Here is a 12,285-nt window from a genome sequence, read left to right on the forward strand (position 1 = left end):
AAGCTGTTGGAAGACTTGGGACTTTTAGTGACTTCTGAGCCCCATACGATCCATCTTTCTCCAAAAATGCCATTCTAATGCCCTCCATTTAAAACTGGGTTCTCTTGGGTTATAATGCAAGTTGCCTTTCCAAGTATTTTCCTGGAAGTGGTCACAAGATCCTTAACTCCAGCATACTGGTGCTACTAGCTGGGGTTCGTTAAAGAAGTGGGAAGGGAAAGATTTGGAGGTTAAATGTTTTGTTAGCATGACTCGGTAGCTGAAACCTGGCTAACCAGGGGCAGAAGGGAGCCCAGCTCCAGTGCCATTCCTGCTCCAGTGCTCTTCCCCGTTTTCTCCCAATGCTAGATCCCTGCGGTTGACTGGAAAACCAGTTACCCAGGGTTTTAGCTCACTAGGTAGGAGAGGGCCAGCACTGTATCCGTTGTTCAGTTAGGTCCTAGCTAAATCCGTGAAACACCACTTAATCGTGGCTAACGGTTGGGTAAGGCCTGTGCTGATTCCTTGTGCAGAGGGGGAACCTCATCCTTGTGCAGGAGCCCTCCATTACATCAAACATAGCTTTTAAGCTGTGCTTTCATATTGCAGAAAGCCTTCTCGTCTCTTTCAAGAAATGCAGCTATCTTTTTCCAAGTTATGAGTGCTTTTTTCTTCTTATATTCTTTGGCTGCTGAGTGATTCATTTCCCAAATGTTTACAGAGAACATCTAGTGGAAAAGGGGATCATGACTTTTTAAAATACCTATTTAAAGAAGATGTCTCAATAGTGCTGTGTAATCCAGTGCAGCTTCTCTCTGGTGGCCAGAGCCCACGGCAGAGTTGAATCAGTCTCAGTCAATCAGAGCAAAGGATTTTAGGCAGATATATTTTACTATATTAATTCCAAATACGTTTTTTTATTACAGTGGAACAGGTTTTATTTTATTTGAAATGGCCAGATGGAGTATTTTATTTTTAGTCACCTTTAGTATTGTTTTAGGACAATCTAAATTATTACACTGTCATTACTGTAATTTATGAATGCTGTTTAACAATTCTGTGAATCTGTAACAGTGATATAATTTTATGACTAAGATCCCAGAAAATTCATCTTGTCTGCAGCCTTACGTTCTTTAAATATACCAAATATAAAAAATGGTTTAAAATAGATATTAATTTTCTCAGATGAGGTTTTTAATATTAATTTCTAAGCTTTACAAATGACACAGCATATATGTAGGCTGTGATTTTAAATCCTGAAATATCTTTGGATCATGTTTATCTTACCCTGAAACTTGCCTGTTCAAATTTTAGAAGCGGAAAAGACTAGTGATATTTATTAAAATTTTAAGTCGCTATAGCAACAGAAATCCTTTTTTTCTTTTTAAATTTCATTTTTTAATCATGTAGAGAGTTTTGCTTGCAATGGATTCTTCATCTAGGACAGAGCTGTCATTTTCTGTGTCTAAAGGAAAATCTCCTGATGGAAGGAGTTTTATGTATCCATGGTCAATCATCTCTGGCTCCCTTGAGCCAGTTCTGATGATATGAGGCAATTGTATTCAAATGGTAACAGACTGTGATCTGAAAATATAAATATACATATGGTATGCACGTGTGCTTCTGTAGCCTTTTATAAAGAATATAGTATGTGAGCGAGTTCAGCAGGTAACCTGTGCGTCCGAGTCTTCTTGCATTCATGCACGAGTAGAATTATTTTTCTGATACGAAGGTGTTTCTCTGATATGATGAAATGTTTGAGATATAAAATCTCAACACCGTGTTTGTGGTGTCTCTCTGCTTCTTCCAATTACTTTTGTACCATATGTATCTAATAATAAATTAGAGGTGTGTTTGCTGCCAGCCCTGCTTTATCAATCTGAAATCCAAAAATAAAGCTGGGTTCTTCACAAGAAATCCCTGTTACTCAATCAATTACAAAAACTTTATTTAGAACTTGGAGCTGGAATGGGCTCCAAACCACTCTCTTATAGCTGCACTGGCTGTGCAGAATTAAGGTGGGTGGAAAATAATAAAAATCTGTTCCTGTCACTAGCAGCACAGAATTATAGCTCTGAAATAGATTTCTTGCATAAGATAATTATATCCCACTCACAGCTGTGCTTTTAGAAGTTGTGCCAATTTTATAACATTCATCATTAAACACATGGATTTGTGTGTTGTGATAGTTGGTATTTTTCTGTGTTGTATTTTACGTATTTGATGAATACTCTGAGATTTCCTCTCAAAAAAGAAAAAAATGTATTTCATGTATCATTTAAGCTAGCTGAATATAATGCTCAAAAGCTGGCTGATTACTAGCACAAAGGTATATGGTGGCCCATACTGATCCTAATTATTTTCTATGGAAGCATGTCAATGGATTTAAAGCGGGCTCTATATGTGTATATGTGTACATCCACTCAGCAGGAGGAAACATCACCGAAGATTGCTGAAATCTTTGAAACTTTCGACAAGTTGGTATCGTGAAGTACGTGTTTCAGAGAGCTATAATATCGGAGCTTACATTATGAATTTAGAAAGGTGGCTGTAATTATTAACAAATGAAAGGTGTTTACTGAGTAAGGTGGATGTTGTGCCCGTGGTCCGGGTGTGCAGGTTCTGTGATAGCAGCGCAGGCGGGGTGTGGAGCCGGGAAGACAGGTTGCTCTAAATGTGTTACTGGAAAACGTTGTGTTTAAAGCTCTCTAAATGCATACTTGGTTTCAGTGAACGGACTGGAACATGGAACGTGAGGCCTCCTGAAATGGCACTAGGAAAAAAAAAAATCACAGCACCACTTACCATTTTCCTAATAGTTCAAATTTGATTCTGGATATAATTAGGAAGAAATGTTTTTAAAATGTTTTTAAATGTTAAAATGTTTTTAAAAGCCAAAAGCTGTATCAGTTTGCCAACCTTCCAGTGAAGGTAATTCTGCTTCATTTGGGTATTTTCTTACTTGCTTTTCTTTGTTGCCATCTCCATTGCTTCTGAATTGGGCCGTAAGGGCTAACACAGCCCCTCTTCCCTGGTAGAGGACATCCTAGTCCTCCCAATGTACGCACAAGAAATGGGGGTAAAAGTGGTAACACTGATTTAATGGAAGTCCCAAAGACAGTACAGTGCAGAGATGGGAATAAAATCATGCGATTTCAGTCCTACCTTGCTACTGTGGCTACCTAAGCTCTGTCCATCTGTTGTGCGGTGCGTATAACAAAAATGACTTAAAGGTCGTAAGTCACCATCTCCAGTGAAAGGCAGCTCTAGAAGAGGCTCCTCAGGTGAAACAGGACTATCCTGTAACACTATATATATAGTACGTTGTCCAAGTCAGACAAGAGATAATGTCCAAGTCTGCAGTGGTGCATACAGGGTGCCAGAGCTCCTTTGTCTCCCAGCGCTTCTCAAATAAAATATATAATAATAATAAAACACCTCCAGCAGTTGTTGACCTTTAAAGGTATATTATGGTCTTTCATTTCATAGTTTTAAATAGCTGGTTTTTTTATTATAATTTAATACATGCTGTCCCTACAAACCTGGAAAAATTGGCTTCTTCCATCAATTTCAAAGGAACACAAAGTACACTCTGTACCCTGGTGTAAGAGCAAGTTGAAGTTTTATTAAACTTGATAGCGTTTAAAATAGTATCTGAGAATTGCTGACACAGAGGTTCTGAATTCTTCTTGGCCGGTGTGTAGCCCTAGCAGCGCTTGTAATGAGAAGCTTATTTGCTGAACTGGTAATTATTATTGTAGTCACACCAGTCTCTGGCCATAATGTCTTTTTAGGTCTCAGTGCATTGGATTCAAGAGAAGGGTAAAGATCATCTTGGGAAACAGTTTGCCCTTGGGGGATTTCAACTGAGTAGATAAGAGCGTTTAAACTGTTCTGCAGCTGTTGAATGACAGGCGTTTCTTTTTGTAGGGAAGCCTGGAGTGGTGATGGGAGGGATGCACTGATATAAAAGACAACTTAGGCTCATACCTGTCAGCTAAACCCATCTGTAAAGCAAGATGAATGGACCTTTGGATATCTTCTTCTATTTATGTCTGTTGTAGAGAAGAAATCCCTACTAATACTGCAGAAGAATGCATCCTCATCTAATAATCTAAAATGAGTTCAGTTCAGTTTGAGGGTTGCAAATGCCAATCCTCGTATGACTAGAAAAAGCTAGTTTTCAGGAACAGGCATCATGCTCTGATAAATATTCAGGTCAAAGCCAAAGAATTGTGAAGTTTGCGTGAGTTGTGACAATGACCGTAGCCTAAAAATATCCCCTTCTCTTCCATGGCTTCCAAGGCTGACCTTGTACCTAGGTACCTTTTTGGTGCTGCAGGGACCCTACTGGTGCCTAGCAGGCTTAATGGGGCTGGTTAAAAAACATAAATGCAGCCCTCTGTTTTTTCCTGGCCTGTTAGGCCTCAGTGATGTCTGCTAGTTCCACGGAGGTCTGCAAAAGGAGGGAAATGCTAGTAAGCCTCTTTCTCCCACATTATCTACTGGTAGATTAGGACTGGGTAATACTACTTTTGAATGGAATGAACGTTTAATATAGATGAGTTTTTCACTAAGCTTATATACTGATCTATTCAGGTAAGGTAGTCTCTGCACTAGGAGAAAAATCCAAGACTTCTGGGTAATTTAAACTGCTGTTAGCTTTCATGGGATTTTCCCTCTACCCCTGCATAACAAGGAACTGAACCTTGTGATACTGGCCAGGATATATTCTAGCTTAAGGCAGCAGTGATTAAAGAGAATGGAAGATAGCCATATTCATCAGGGAGGAATTTCCAGAGAATGGCTCTATTTGACCTGTTTGTGTGTGTGGTAAAATCATTTCACAAGCCAGACGCTATCGATAGTTAGGCAATATGACATAACAATCTGCGTTAGAAAACAGTGTTTATGATTTGCATCATTTTTAATCTGTTGTTTTAACTTGGACGTGTAGGGTTCATAATGGAAATGTTTGAAATTGAGAGTCCTGCTGCAGTCCGTCCAGCCCGAGCAGCGTAATTCAATGATTGATGGAGTTTTTGGGGTGGAAAGAAGAGTGGAAGCTGGCTTTTAACTACAGCCCTGTGGCAACACGTCCATGTGTGGTGATACAGTACCCAAGGGGACTCTAAAAAAAATTCCTGAATTAATAAAGCTGTGTGAGGTGAGAAAAGCCTTGTTGCAACAACCTAACGCAAGTGTTGTTGGGGGCAAGGCAGAAGAGAGAACCCCACGAAGGCGACTTGCCTTTGCTGTCGGAGTGCAGCAGTCGGCCAAATGGTCATGTACTCTGTGCGTCCCTCTTGTTTCTCATTTGTTTTCTTGGTTAACGTACAACAAAACACCAGCGAGGGGCCGAGCCGCAAACCCATAATGACTGCGTAGAGTACAAAAATACGGCCGGCGCTTACAGGAAAGTGACCCAGCAGATTTCAGATGTGTGGTTGCACAAAGAACGTCTCCGTTTCCTCTGGTTCCCACACGCTTGGGAGCCGGAGGCGTGCGCTCTTCCCCGGCGCGAGGCTGCCGGAGCGCTCGGTGCCCACCGAAGGCGAAGCCGAGCTCCGCGGTAGGGCCGGGTCCCGCGGCCACCGCCGCCATCCATCACCCCCCCGACAAAGTGCCGAAGAGCGAGCATCTCCTGCTGAAACACCGCTCTTCTCGTCTGCGCTCCGAGAGCTGGGAGTGTTACGTAACAGCTAAATTTATATGCGACATATAAATACATGTTAGTTTACATAAATACATGTTAGTTTAGCTAAACATAAGTTCCTGTATCCTTACGGATGGGAAGATTTCTTGTGAAATCGGTTGGTAGTCTGAGGTTTCGGTGCCCCTTGTGAGGGGGCCTGTTTGGATGTTGGCACCGTTACGTGCATCTCCGCCCTGTTTTACGCCGTAAGGGTGGCCGTCACGGCGGTGGTGACTCGCTGAGAGCACTTGCAGCTGCAACGGGGACAGGGTAAGGGTTTCTTCGTGGATATTCTTTGTAGTACAAATTAACGCAGGAAGCACCAGCCTGTGATTTGAGCGTAACACAAGTTTCAGGGAGTTCTTCTAGACTTACAGTCTACAAATTTATGATAAGCATACCCAGTCTGTTCCCACCGCAGGCCTGCGAGCCCCTCTGAAATGGGGCATCTCCTGAGGATACCTATGTGCCTCTGTTTCCAGAGGCCTCTGTTGCTGCGCCGGTACTACTTCGCTGCCTTTTAGGCTTCAGAGACCCTTAGCAGAAGCTGTGTCTATAGGGTCAGGGTTTTACTGTCGTTTTGTTGGGGTAAAGGGCTCAAAACTGGCTTTTGCTGCGTGGGCTTATTGACTACAGGCATCAGAAAAATGTGTAGCTGGCCCTTGTTAGTTCTGCATTATGTATTTCTTCACCTCTCAGGGGTTTTCTTGGGCAAAAATACTTTCAAAGTTATGTATTTTTGAATTGTGATAATTGTGAATTCTAAGGACCCAAGACAGATTTATTTAATAAACTTAAGGATTATTTATTGCTCTGATAACAACAGTGTTTTTGCACGCTGAGGGAAACTGTCTAAGAAGTTTGGAGAGTCTTTTACATCACCTCTGGGCAGTTATATGTGCAGCCACTAGACAGTGTGAATAAATGAGTGCTTGGTAAAGTGTGCTATCAACACTTTGACAGACGGAAGGGATTTTCTGGCGTTTGCTCTGTCATGGAAAATTCAGATCAGATACCTAATATTTGCTTTTTCTATCAAGGTCATCCAAACCACTAAAAAGTCATGAGCTGCGGAAGGAAATTCTAAGAGTTTTCATGTGGTCATTGCTAGAGAAATCATTTCCTTTAGTATCCATATGTTCAGCATATTTGCTTGTTCTGTCTTTGGTAGAGTTGCAGCATGGCTTTTAGGGAGAAGAAGAGGCCAAAAAAAAAAAAGAAAGACATTGAGAAAAGCCTTGCAGAGAGACTGGCTAACCTATTTGAAAGCAGTGGTATTTAATCGTTAAACTGAACAGAATGGTGGTTTTGCTACGGGTATGGGAACAAGTGGGAAATTTGGCCTCTTCCCTTCCTGCTCCCTCTGTCTCTCCAGTGCTCCGCTGAGGCTGGAGAGGCTCCTTCTTTGTCTTCCTGCCTCTCCAACCAGCATATAACATACACAGCAATGACATCCCTCACCAGAAGCGACGTTTCTTAAGTCTTGGGTAAAGCAAAATAACTGAAAATACTAGTTAGTACTCAAAGTATGGCACTTTGGTCTCATCCTGCCAGTGTGACATAGCAAATATTCCAATGTTTGCGCGCTGGAAGTGGACTCCAGCTGGTTGTTCTTAGTGTGGTGCTTGCAGATGTTGTCTTTCTGCTTTTGTGTCTGCTAAAATCTGGTGTGCTTTAGCAAAATCAGTAAGGCCAAAGCGTATAGTAGAAACAGATCTCGCTGGGAGGAGTCGGAGTTCCTTAGATTGGTTTTATTTTTAAAAACACTGGATGTATTGAACCCATGTTATGTATTTCTACTGTCTTTCAAAGGGAGTGGAAGCACAGGTCTGAATTTGACTGTGAACAGGCTACTCTTGTTTTCAGTTTCTTCTTTTTCCCTTCTACATACCAACTTGTAGTTATAGCTCTTGTAGTTGGTGTGATCCAAAATATCATCAAGGGTATGTCTGCGTGTGGCATGCTGCGACTGGCCGGTGTCCCAGTTTCTGACAGAGCTGATTACCAGGCAGCCCGATCCAAGTTAGTTACTAACTTGATCCAAGTTAGCCTAGCTTTGAGAAGAGCTTGCACAGGATGACCCCCGGAGGTCTCTTCTGGCCTAAGTTATTCTGAGCTTATCTAAGTTTGGTTTCCCTGTGTGCAGTACTTGGCTAGCAAGATCTCGTAATGGTAGGGTGGTCTGTCCGAAGAAGCCAAATGGCTCTGGGGAGTGTTGGTCCACCCAAGTTATTTGGCAGGAGGAGCACAACCTCGGGTTGCTGTTCTGCTGCGTGTCCAGCTCCTGCTGGGGCTGCTACGGGATTTTGCTGGGGTGCAGAGGAATGCTCTTCTACGTGGGTGCTCCTTGCTGCTGCAGTTGTGTAGTTGGCCCACTAGAAGGGTTGGCTGGATGCTTTGAAGGAGCTTGCTGTGTGTGCTGGTGTGTTAGAAGAGCCTAATAACAGAGGCTTGGCTGCGCGGCTTTGCGGCATACCTGTTTGTGAATCGGGGCCTTTCCGAGTGGCAGCGTTCCTGAGCACTGGGTCACCCAGGCTCTCAGGGCCGTGCTTTGGCTGGTGCCTTAGCAGCCAGCTGCACCTACGGTTTCCCCTGTGCAGTTAAAGTTGGGCTGCTCCCCTGGGGCTGCTGAGTGCATGTGAAAACACAAGCAATGTGGCCTGAAGGGCATCTCGGTGGAGGCAGTATGGACGTGCGAGGCAAGTCTTCCATTTAATCCATAGCGCAGGCCATGCGTATTCCCCTTCCTCAGTGCGGACATGAGCTGTTTCGTGCTCGCTCAATTCGGCACAGGTGTTTCCCCAGACATGGTCCAACATACTGCCATAAATAGCCTGTTTGCATGGCTGGGGGGAAGTGATGGGGTCTTATCAGGACAGGTATTAGCAGGGCTGGTGAGATGCCTGTTAGAAAAACACTACATGTTTTTCTAGCCCTTTTTTGGAGGCAGGGAAAGAATAAAAGCCGAGAGAAACTGAGGTTATAGAAAGAGATGCACCCAGGTGAGTGTATTTTCCATATTGCTGTTGATGTGCTGAGCATAAGGAAAGGGTGATTCTACGACAGCTGTATAGCACATATTGGTGCTCTGATATCTGAACCTGGAGATAAAACTGGCATGTAAAGTACAGCCCCCAAGACGATGGTAGGAGATCATGGACAGGCTCATGGTCAGGAATTAGCCCAAGCTGGGGAGCTTCCTGTGCTGCCTTTCCCTGACCTTCTGCAGCCTTTGCTGGGACTGGAGCTGATTTGAAATGTTTTCTGTTTGCAACTTTAGAAAAAAGCCTTTTTATAAAATGGAATGAGCATTTGTATGATCATTTTTAACTGAAGTGCCTCATGCATGTGCACACTCACATACCTGTTCCCAAATGAAGAAAAGCCCAATAGCTCAGGCCCAAAAGAGGCAAGCAGCCCCTGCCGGGGAGCTCTCGAGGGCCGGTGAGAAAGGCATGTTCTTGGCAGTGGCAGAAAGAGAGGGAGGCCAAAAGCACTTTCAGTTTGTACTTTGTTTTGCCTATTTGGGGTATTTTTCTATTAAAAAAAAAAAAAGTATAAACCTGATGGTACATAGTTGTAATGAGGCAGGAAAGTCTGGGTGTGTCTGTGTGCTTGGCTGTGGTTGCGCTGGTGCAATGGAACCAACGTCATCTAAAAGCTGATGCTTGAAATTTGGGGATGCAAGATGACCTAGATTAAAGGACAGAGGTATTAGAGGAGATTCTGGTTAAGAACAACCAATTTCCTAACCAAAAACTCATTGTACTTCTGAATGCGTAACGATATGACTAATTATCACTGTACTTGGGGGGAAAGGGGGGAGGGAGGAGATAGTTGTTCACTGAATGTGTTCCCATTTACTCTTTTCTCCTCTCCCCCTCCAGTGAAGTTATGCCATTTCATTCACTGTTGGCAATGATGAAAGTATCGTTCACTGAACACTCAACCAGTTTGGTTTAATTTTCCCAGGTTTCTGACGAGAGCCGAGCCAGAAATGAAACCTGGAACCTGTTGCTGCTAATCAAGTCATGATGGAAAGGTAAGAATTTTTTATACATACATACATACATACATACGTATATACAAAATATATATTTATTTTAAACCTAGAGTTTGGGCTTTGTTCTTTCTTGTATCAACTGCTCACAATCATGTTTCCAAAACTTAACATGTCAGCTTGCAGACAAACTTTCCTGGAATTTGCATATCCATTCCAAAAATTTTCTGTGAAAGGCAAAAGTTGTTCAACTTTTGTGATCAGTAGAAACTGGAGAAAGCTCTCTCTCTAAAAGGGATGTTGTGACCCACCTATTCAGTTACGGCTGTGTGAAGGACTTGGGGAGGCCACGGAGAGCATTTGTGCGAGAAGATGGAAGGTTCACACACATCTTGGCAGAGTTTGGTTGGGAGGAATCAAACTGTGGTTTGGTTCTGGGATTGCGCCTGGTGTCAGGTTTCGTACCACATGTTCTGCCGTAGTGAGTTGTCGCAGGATGAGTGAAAACGGACAGGTAGCCCCAACTCCAGATTTCCTAGCGCTGTCGTGTGTGTGTGTGTGATGCTTTTACTGTTGTTTATATTTACCTTTGGTTTATAAGCAGAAATATTCCTGAGCACAATCCACATCAACTATTTATATTCATAAACCTTCTCCTATTTGTTCCAGAAGTCTGAGCCAAGAACATCCCAGAATTGACATTTTAAAAATCCTTTTGTTTATGGGAAATTTTACACATTGGGTTTTCCAAACATACAACTGGGGAATGATCACTGCAAACATCTGAGAGTACTTTAGCTGTCCTAATTCTCTCATGATGTTTTACTAATATCCAAAGAGGGAACAACTGCTTGGTTTAAGGAACCTGGCAGACTGGTTTATAAAAAGTTGTTACAGACCCAAATTTTCTAAGCAGTCGTTTGTATCCTAAATAAGTTTTGTTATGCGTCTCCCCATTAAAGCTAATGTTTTCCCTTTGTGGGTATCCCAGGACTAGCTTTTTGTAGCCTATAAGGTCTGTTTTTGGGGGGAATTAAAACAGGACGAAGGCATAATGCCACTCTCTCCTGCATGGGAGTGGATTTTGCCCTACTTCAGTCTCTTTTTAAGCATAAGTAGATGTAAATTAATTACCAGACTTGGAATTCAACTTTGTCTTTTAGTTATGGTTAAAATAAATACTACTCAATTCTAAGAGTTCAAGTGTTCATTAAAATGCATTCAGCACTGCCCCTGGGATCATACCTAAAGTATTTGTAGGTAAGCAATGTTAATATACAATTTGCAAAGCAATAACCTATATCCCAAGTGAAAAGGAAGCACTGTGAAGCTAAAAGGTAAATAATAAATACTGATGAACAGGGAGGCTGGAAAATCACAATTGGAAGAAGTGGTAAATCCCAAGGTTTTAGTTGTTTTGCTCTTACTTATTATGTTCATAATTTTTCTGTTTTCTGCTGGTGCCCTGGGGGAAAGGTCTCTGTCGCTTCAGATCAAAAAGGCAGTTTTCAAAATGTTACCAGCGTGTTTTGTCCTGTTCACCCAGACTTACAAAAAATGCATTACTGACAAGCAGCAGAGGCAATAAAGGAGAGAGGTGTGCATTTGTATTATTATTGGCAATTATTGGAAAATAATGGTTTCCTAGATGCTGCAGGAAAATAGCAAAGCAAGGCATTCCCTCCCTTCTTGCTTTGTGCTGTGCTGTTACTGCTGCCATGAAATGCGTGGGAAAATAGGCTGCCTTTGGCACTGCCAGCGGAGAGCAAGTCTTTCGGACCTCCTCGCCATGTCTGGCGAGGAAAACACGGTAGTTTTGGACTGTATGAAACTACTCCTAGGCTAAAAAATAAGCACAGATCTAACCACTCCCTGGACCTTTGGTTAGGGGGCTCGTTTTGATCAATGAGTGAATCTATGACTCTTAGCAGAGACCCCCGATGCAAGACTGATGCCAGCATTTTCAATCACGGTGCCTCTGCTGAAGTAGCGATTGCTATCTGACCTACCACGGCAGAGGTGATGCGAGCCGGGCGCTCAGAGAAACCGTTGCTCTGATGTTACAGTACAGTGAAATCACCAGGATATAGAAATGCTAAATGATCGACCCTCAGCGCACCACCACCATGGCTTGCTGGGAACCACCCTGAAAGCAGGAAGCAAAATTTTATAGTGGATGTGAGTTCTGCAAAAAGCCAAACCAGTCAAATATAAGACAGCTATCTAACTGGATAAATAATGCCGTAAAACATCCAAGCTGAGTAGAAATCATTACAGTGACATCACTGGAAAATAAATAGTTGATGAAGTATGTATGTAAAAGCACCATCAGTAATTAAGGCAAGAGGTGTATAGGCTGAGTAATTGTGTTAAAATAGTGAGTGCCATGCATATGTCTTATAGAGGTGGTCTAAATGTTCAGGGTAGTTCAGTGGACAGATTTAAATGTATATGTAGTGGAATTTGTTCAAAACTCTGAGTTTTTAGTAGTGAAAGTGGCTTAGATGATGCAAAATCTATGTCTGATTAAAACAGTAGAATTTTGCTGAATTCATTCTGACTCTTTACTTTACTATTAATTGGAAATACTTACAGACCTGGGTTCTAATGT

General features: G+C 42.4%; 1 long non-coding RNA gene across 3 annotated transcripts in view; it reads left to right on the top strand.

Annotated features, from left to right (window-relative positions):
• The window catches only part of LOC112984390 (uncharacterized), a 591,798-nt gene that overhangs the window by 315,891 nt on the left and 263,622 nt on the right, over window positions 1-12,285 (top strand). For all 3 annotated transcript variants that reach the window (XR_010391380.1, XR_010391382.1, XR_010391384.1), the window contains one exon: window positions 9,647-9,716. This is a non-coding gene — a long non-coding RNA (uncharacterized LOC112984390). The remainder of the gene's footprint in view (window positions 1-9,646; window positions 9,717-12,285) is intronic.

The sequence above is a fragment of the Dromaius novaehollandiae genome, chromosome 13 (assembly GCF_036370855.1).
Source record: "Dromaius novaehollandiae isolate bDroNov1 chromosome 13, bDroNov1.hap1, whole genome shotgun sequence".
NCBI classification, from domain to species: Eukaryota; Metazoa; Chordata; class Aves; order Casuariiformes; family Dromaiidae; genus Dromaius; species Dromaius novaehollandiae.